Source organism: Rhipicephalus sanguineus, chromosome 7, assembly GCF_013339695.2.
Source record: "Rhipicephalus sanguineus isolate Rsan-2018 chromosome 7, BIME_Rsan_1.4, whole genome shotgun sequence".
NCBI classification, from domain to species: domain Eukaryota; kingdom Metazoa; phylum Arthropoda; class Arachnida; order Ixodida; family Ixodidae; genus Rhipicephalus; species Rhipicephalus sanguineus.
The window spans coordinates 22,786,351-22,794,146 of record NC_051182.1 but is presented as its reverse complement, the minus strand read 5'-3'; the positions used below and the strand labels follow the sequence as shown (position 1 = coordinate 22,794,146).

At 48.7% G+C, this 7,796-nt stretch overlaps 1 long non-coding RNA gene across 1 annotated transcript; it reads left to right on the top strand.

Moving 5' to 3' along the window:
- The first annotated feature begins 5,853 nt into the window (after positions 1-5,853).
- Positions 5,854-6,515, top strand: LOC125759249 (uncharacterized). The gene is made up of 2 exons (XR_007416819.1): positions 5,854-5,977; positions 6,290-6,515. It is a non-coding gene; the product is annotated as an uncharacterized LOC125759249 (long non-coding RNA).
- The last annotated feature ends 1,281 nt before the right edge of the window (positions 6,516-7,796 follow it).

Genomic DNA, 7,796 nt, shown 5'->3' with positions numbered 1-7,796 from the left:
CGAGAAGTCAACACAAAAGCACCAGCAACGATCAAGCTAAGGAGCCGTAGTGAAACGTTCCTCGATAAATCGGCGATCAACGATGCAGCACACCAACGGTACAGGTACTAGAAGGGGCAGCGGAACGAACGAAGCGGCCGCGCCGCATCTCGGGTGATGCTCCGACGGGCGATCGTAGCGGCGGCGCTGTAGTCACTTTGTACTTAAAGTCACTGGAACGGGGAAAAAGTACCGCCGACCGTCGTGCGCCGCCGCCATAATTTGGTTCCAGCGCGGCACGAAGCTGCCGGCTAGTGCGGTGTTGATTTCACGTGGAGTAACGCATGTTTTACGCATTGCGTGCGCTTTTGCAGCGCTCCGAATGAAGCATACCGTTGTTCTCTGGCTGATTAGGATAAGAAATTGGCGGCAATTTTCACTTGCCTACATGCGCACGCATGCATACTAACGGCGATAAAGAATGCGAACTCTGCGCGGCATTTAGTCCGCGCTCGGGCTGTCTGCAATTTGTTAAATGCGAAGGAATTTTCTTAGCGAATTCTGTGACTTGCACTCTATCTAATCTATCTATCTATCCGGCCCCCCTACTTTGTGCTGTCAGGCCGCTTCGTTAATCGGGAAGTACACCAAATTGGTATAGGGAACCCAAGCTCAAGTTTGCCGGGCGGCGACGACAGCGCCGCGCCAGACGCGCTGCGGCTCTGTCGGAAAACACTGAACCGTCGCGCGGCGACCTCAGCCCCTTTCACGGTAGCGGTAGCGCACGTGCGCTCGCGTTCTTCTCTCGGTGCGGGTAACTGTGGGGCCGTCAGCTCGGCACGTTGAACCGAGAGGCTTGCTGTGCGAAGCTGCGCATTTCCACGATTGGCAGAAGCGACCCCGCGGAAGCGCAAGCGTGGTCCGAAGTATTGCGGTTTAGTGGCCAGCCACAACAGTGCAGACAAGGCACACGATTCACGTGTTAAACTGTATCGGTTCCCGGGCGTGTCGCACGAGAAATAAAGGCGGCAAGCGTGGATAGCTGACAGCGCTGTCTCGCCTTCTATTTTGGCTGTCTGAGTTCATCGCTTTCGCTCGTTCCGACTACCTGAATCGGTAAGTAACGGGGCGCATGCACGCAGCGACTACAGTAATGATTACTCGCTGTCTTCTCGCATTGTTAAAGTCCAGTTACGGTTGTAGGTGAAGCAACTTTGTGTTTTGATTCCCCGTGCTCGTGAGACCTACCCGTCGTTGTTGAACGTTCACATTCGCGTTATACCGTTAGCGTTGCGCGGTTGGTTGAATTCAACTGAACTCCGCACATTGTCAGAAGTTCGGCGCCTGCATTTCACGCGTCGGGAAGGCTGCTTTATCACGCCGGAACGGACGTCTGTGCATTTTCAGCAAGCTTTGACATCGTTCTGCAGGTTTGCTTTGTTTTTGTCACTTTATTGGGGTGATATATATTTAAGCCGCTAAATATAACTGGCACTTAATACATGCTTTGCAATTGCAACCTTGAAGTAACCACCTTCTGACTTTGTGCGATTTTCTAGCCGCGTTCACGCAACAGGTTTTATACGCCTGTCAAGTCGATATCATAAAAAGAGGACTGCAAGCATGACGCGAGAGCCGAAAAAACGAGGCGAGCAGTTCATCTTGCTTCACAGTGGTTGAAGCTCAGCTAGCTGCCTCGCGTCTTAATCGGCGGGTGATTCCCAGCGAGCACGGAGGACTTGACTCTAACCTTCTCAGGAAGCAGTGCCATGGCCGTATAATCTTTTTTTCGCACGCCGCAAACGTTTGTTCACTAAAGTACACGGCTGCTACTGTAAGCATGCCATATCAAAACAACAATCATATGATTCGTAGTCCACGCCGAAGGAACATCGATAGCGTGTACGGCTTCATTTCGGAGTGCATGTGGACCATTATTCATCTTTAACATGACAGAATGAGACTTACCTCGAGGTATACGTCCTACACGGTGTAATCGCGACTTGGGAAATGCATTTCGCTTTGAGTCGGGGCGTGGTTGTCGTCGATCGTCTGCTCTTCACCGTTAACGTGATTGACGAGCCTTTCTCATTTTATCAAGTTCGCTTTCGAAGTGCCAGTCAAGCTTGAAAATCCTTTGAAGCCGCCACTGCAAGCGGTACATTGCGAGGCGGCCCGAAAGTGCACCGCGAGAGCTCTGCACGTGCACAGAAGCGACAAGCAACGCGGTGGCGAGAACGGGAAACGCGCCGCTGCGAAACACCCCAGTTTCTGTTTTTCTGCCAGAGATGGCGCTGCCTGTCAAGAGCAGCAGCGCTGCTAAGCGTTGCTTGGGAAGTCTATGGCATACCATGACTGTATGACGAATTTAAGTTAAGGTGATAACATGAAAATAATGACATGCATGCCATGTACGGCATGATTTACATGCCACGCTCTTGGTGCGCTCGCGGCCGCCTCGATAGCTTGATACACAACAAAATTGGTATGGCGTGACAAGAGTGTATGACGAACATAAGTGACTGGTTATAACGTGTAAATCATGACAGACATGCCGTGTAAAACATAATTTACATGACATGGTTTCGGGGCGCTGGCGGTCGTTTAATAAATGCATATATACCAAAATTTTTATGACGAGATATTTCTGTATGACGAACGTTAGTGATAGGTGGTAAATGAAAATCATGACTTCCATGTCATGTACGGCATGACTTACTTGCCACGCTCATGCTCCGATGGCGGGTGATTCGCTAGCTTGAAATGCACCCAAATTGGTATAGTGTGAGGTGACTGTATGACGAACACGAATGAGAAGTGGTAACGTGAAAATCATGACGGTATTTATGTTGGTCATACAGTCACGTCACGCAATACCGATTTTGGTGCATATCAAACAAGCGAACCGGCCGCGAGTGCATCATGAGCATGGCATGTAAATCATGCCTTACATGACATGCGTACCGTTATTTTCATGTTACCGCAGGGTATTTATGTTCGTCATACAGTCTTGTCACGCAGTACCGATTTTGGTGCATATCAAACAAGCGAACCGGCCGCGGCAGCATCATGACCATGGCATGTAAATCATGCCTTACATGACATGCGTGCCATTATTTTCATGTTACCACCCGTGTTTTACGTTCGCATCACAGTCACGTCACGCAATACCGATTTCGGTGCATATCAAGCTAGCGAACCGGCCGCGAGAGCATCAGCCATTATTTTCATGCTACCACCTGTTATTTGTGTTCGTCATACAGTCACGTCAGCACAGTACCAATCTGTAGCGGTCAGTTTTCATGGTGCGCTGATCAATATATGTGAGCCCAAAGGCGTCAATTTTACGCCAAACATAATAAAATGTTATTGTGCATGAACCTCCTGCAACAAACCACGCGAAACAAGCTGCACTAGTGCAGGGTAGGCGCAAACATTCCCCGAAACATTCGCGAATTCTCAATGAAGCGCTTATCTCACAATGGCAAAGAGGGCCTTACCCGGGCATTCTTCAATGCCTCGAGAGGCTTTCGATGAAGTCTCAAAACGATACGGGATGTCGTAATGTTCCTGCACGCTTTCCTGAGCCTATAAAAACAATTGCCCTCCAAAGCGCCGTGCGTCTGCGGCCGGGAGACACTAGCGAGGCGAGCGAGCTGGACCATTTCTGTGGCGAAGCCGCCGAAAGGGCACGGCGGCAAAGAGAAAAGGAACGCGGTACTTTTCCCGTTACAGTGACTTTATTTGTACTGAAGCTGTGGAGAGCGTCTGCACTTGGCGCGCGCGCGTCGCAGCCTACGAAAGCTAGTAATTGCGCGTTTTGAGCGCGTTTAATACATTACTTAGCTTTAATCGGTGTCTCAACGCCTGCTACGCGCGTTGGTGCACGAGTGAATATGCAGGCGTGCCAAAATTGCTCCGAGATTTTCCTGTTTTTGGAGCCTGCCGGCCCCAAAAGAAGGCGACAATCGGATTTTGCACCTAGCTGCACACTGATTGCTGTGTGGTTTGCAAACAACACTTCGAGCCGCGCTACACTATAGGTGACTGCGAAGAAATAAAAAAAACCAGCGACGAAAGCCTACCATTCTTCTGCCGGCAATCTCTACGATATCCAGAGCATTGATCCTTATATGAGCTCCAATGCGCTCGACTGTTTCATGAGTAACCTGAGTACAAATAACTATCAGAACATTTATATTAGTGACGGCTGAGTTCTGCCAGTTTTGCTCTGTTTCTTTAATGCCGAAAGGCTATCTTGTTTCAACAGCGTGCTTCCGCGCATAGGCGTGCGCAGGGTCCCCCTTCAGAGGGGGGGGGAAGTCGGGCGAATGTTCGTCGCAGCGCCCCCCCCCCCCCTCCCTATTAAGTCAATGTATGGGGCAGACTTTGCACCCCCCCCCCTCTTAAGTGACTAGGGGGGGGGGGCTGCCCCCCCTTGCGCACGCCTACGCTTCCGCGGTTACTATGCATCGGTTATGCGACCTCTAAGTGCTTAAAATACCAGGAAGCCGAGCCAGCTGCAGGAGCCGAGCCGAAGGCGCGCTCTGAGGCACAAACTTCATGCATAAGTGCTTATCTCAAGCATCCTAAAATGCGCAGATGTAAATATAATCCGTCGGTTAATCTGCCTAAATTCACTGCAACCAGTTTTCATTTTCAATGGGCAGCTTATATTGCACTTTTCCTGACCTATCGACGCCATTGCAAAAACTCCTTTTTCACAATGCATGTTTTGTATTATAATTTCGTTGCTTTATCTGTAAAGTGTCGAAAGTCAAGCCAGGTGGGGCGGTGGTGCTCTACGCTTTGCGATATTATGTTTATATCTATATGTGCATATATATTTACACGCACAAATACGGGCAGTAAAGTCTCACCTCCCCACCCGGTGCCAATAACAATATCCATGCAACGCCCCTGAGGACGACCGTTATTTGTACCGGTCGAGGTACCATTGACTTCCAATACCTTTCAGCCCTCGTAATGTCGAAAAAGTCACATTTACACAGGGCATTAAAGATACGCACCGTACACACAGCTTCGCCAACGCGCGGTAAATGTTCGGCGTGCTTTCGGCAGAATATCAGCACACAGCTTTCTGAGCAGAGTTAAATTCCAATAGAGCAGCTCGGTTACTCTGAATAAACTAGATGCCGAATCACCACCAGAAGAAAGCATTAAAACAGAAGAAATCAGAATAAGGCACGCCCTTTCTGTTTCCTCTGTCTCTTTCTTCTGGCGGTCGTTCGGCGCGTCTAGTTAATTGACAGTAATGTAACTAGCCCAGCAATGACTTCGGCTCAATTACACCAAGATCGTGACTCTTGACGGTCGGTATCAGCCCATTTTTCATTTTTATATTTTGCGCACCTTCCAGCAGTCACTTCGGCTACAAGAACTGTTTTGCAGTATCTCTCAAAGGCATTTAAGAAGCAAGCATCCATTGAAAGCTTTGAAGTTTCGTCCATCAAGGCTTACTATGACAAGTCCTACGCTTAATAATGATAGACACGCAACGAAAGCCGCATTAGTAATAGTGCCGATTAGCCGGGTGCCGCAGACGCGCCCAGCAGTTCTTGCGCGCGGCGCCGCACGCCTTCAGTACCGAGCGCCTTCAGTACGAGGGATTTGGAGCGGCACACTTGCCGACATGACGCTAATGCAACTGTTGCTGGTGCAGGTATCTCTGCTCCTGTTTTCGACGGTCCACTTCGAAGCAGCAGAACACGGGGAACAGCGTTTTTCGTCTGATCCCTGGATAGCGTCTACAGTATCTCGACTATCGTCCACACGTGTGCATGGGTCATCATCTGTCGTCAGAGGCATGTGCGGCCCCAGCCACGGATGGATCAGCGAGGATCAACCAATTGCTTTGGGCCAACAAAACTCACGTGGTGCCGATCAAGCGTATATAGGCACTCCGCACGACGGCTTCGTGGGATTTGGAGCCGGCACACTTGCCGACATGACGCTAATGCAACTGTTGCTGGTGCAGGTATCTCTGCTCCTGTTTTCGACGGTCCACTTCGAAGCAGCAGAACACGGGAACAGCGTTTTTCGTCTGATCCCTGGATAGCGTCTACAGTATCTCGACTATCGTCCACACGTGTGCATGGGTCATCATCTGTCGTCAGAGACATGTGCGGCCCCAGCCACGGATGGATCAGCGAGGATCAACCAATTGCTTGGGCCAACAAAACTCACGTGGTGCCGATCAAGCGTATATAGGCACTCCGCACGACGGCTTCGTGGGATTTGGAGCCGGCACACTTGCGACATGACGCTAATGCAACTGTTGCTGGTGCAGGTTAGTCATTACTACCCATCTCAATCGCGGAGACTAGTATATGCATTGCCGGCTCCTCCCACGTTGCCAAGTGTTCGTAACAAAAACCATAAATGCATGATGAATACTTCGCGTTTGAAGAGATTCCGGTTATTTTCTAACAGAGTGTTGTATTTGATTTTGTTGTTAATACTCGCGGGGGATGTTGAACTAAACCCAGGTCCTTCTAAGACACCGGAGATGGAAGTGCTGAAATGTTGCAGAGTGGGCAGGAAACTTTAATTTCAAAGTTAAACGGCATCGAATCCAGGTTCGAAAAAAATGAAAGCATACTGATGGAAGTGAAAGAGAATCTTAGCCAAACTCAGAACCAGATAAGGGACATCAGCAAGATTGTAACAGAACAGGCAGCTATAATACGGCAACTCATGCAACAGGTGAAAGATCTGCAGAAGAAAACAAATGATCTCGAAAACAGAAGTCGCCGGAAAAATCTCGTTTTCTATGGCGTTGATGACAAAACCTCAGAATCATGGGATGAATCCGAAGCTATAATAAAGAATATTTGCAAAACGAGCCTTGGAATGGAACTTGAGTCTGTGGAAAGGGCACATCGCTTAGGACGCAATAATGAGAATAAGAAGAGGCCAATTATTGTTAAATTCTCATTGTACAAAGAGCGTCAGGCAGTGCTTCTCAATGCCAAAAGGTTCAAGAATTCCCAGTACAGCGTTAGCGAAGATTACTCACCTGAGACAAGAAGTATCAGGAATAAGCTGTGGCAATATGCTAAGACAAAAAGAGAAGATAAGAACAATAAAGTGAAGCTGAATTTTGACAAACTGATCATTAACGGCAGGGCTTTCAGGTGGGATGAAGAAAAGATGATGTCGTCCCAGTACGCAGGCAATGACAAATAGAAAAAAGGAGAAATACCGATGTCAAGAACTTGTTGCAGTCATCGTGAACTGCCGAAGCGTAGTTAATAAAGCTGCTGAGCTCTTGGGCTTAATTGAGAGTGTTAACGCTGACATAGTCCTTGGAACAGAATCTTGGTTAAAGCCCTCGATTGCTGATACTGAGGTGTTTCCGCAAAATTACGTCGTCTATCGCAAAGATAGGCCCACAGCAGGTGGGGGCGTTTTTTGCTTGTTCGCTCTTGCTTGCAGTCATTGGAAAATTGATTATAAGTGCGACGCACTGGAGTCTGTATGGTGCAAGATCCCTGCCGGATAGCTTCGCGTTTTGTTCGGAGTGGTGGTGTCGCTCGCCGAGCTCAGATATTAGCACAATGCAAACATTATATGAAATTCTTTTCGAAGCGACAGCTCAGACGATAATTCTCGGGGGTGATTTTAATCTCCTGGCTTATCTTGGGGTAATGGTTCGTGTTAAAGTTTAAGCGGGGCGCATGAACCTTGCGATGAAAAATATTGTCGACACTTTTGTTTGACGCAGTACGTTACCACCCCTACTCGTAATGACGCTGTGTTAGACTTGTTGTTTTGTAACTCGCCAAATTCGTTAC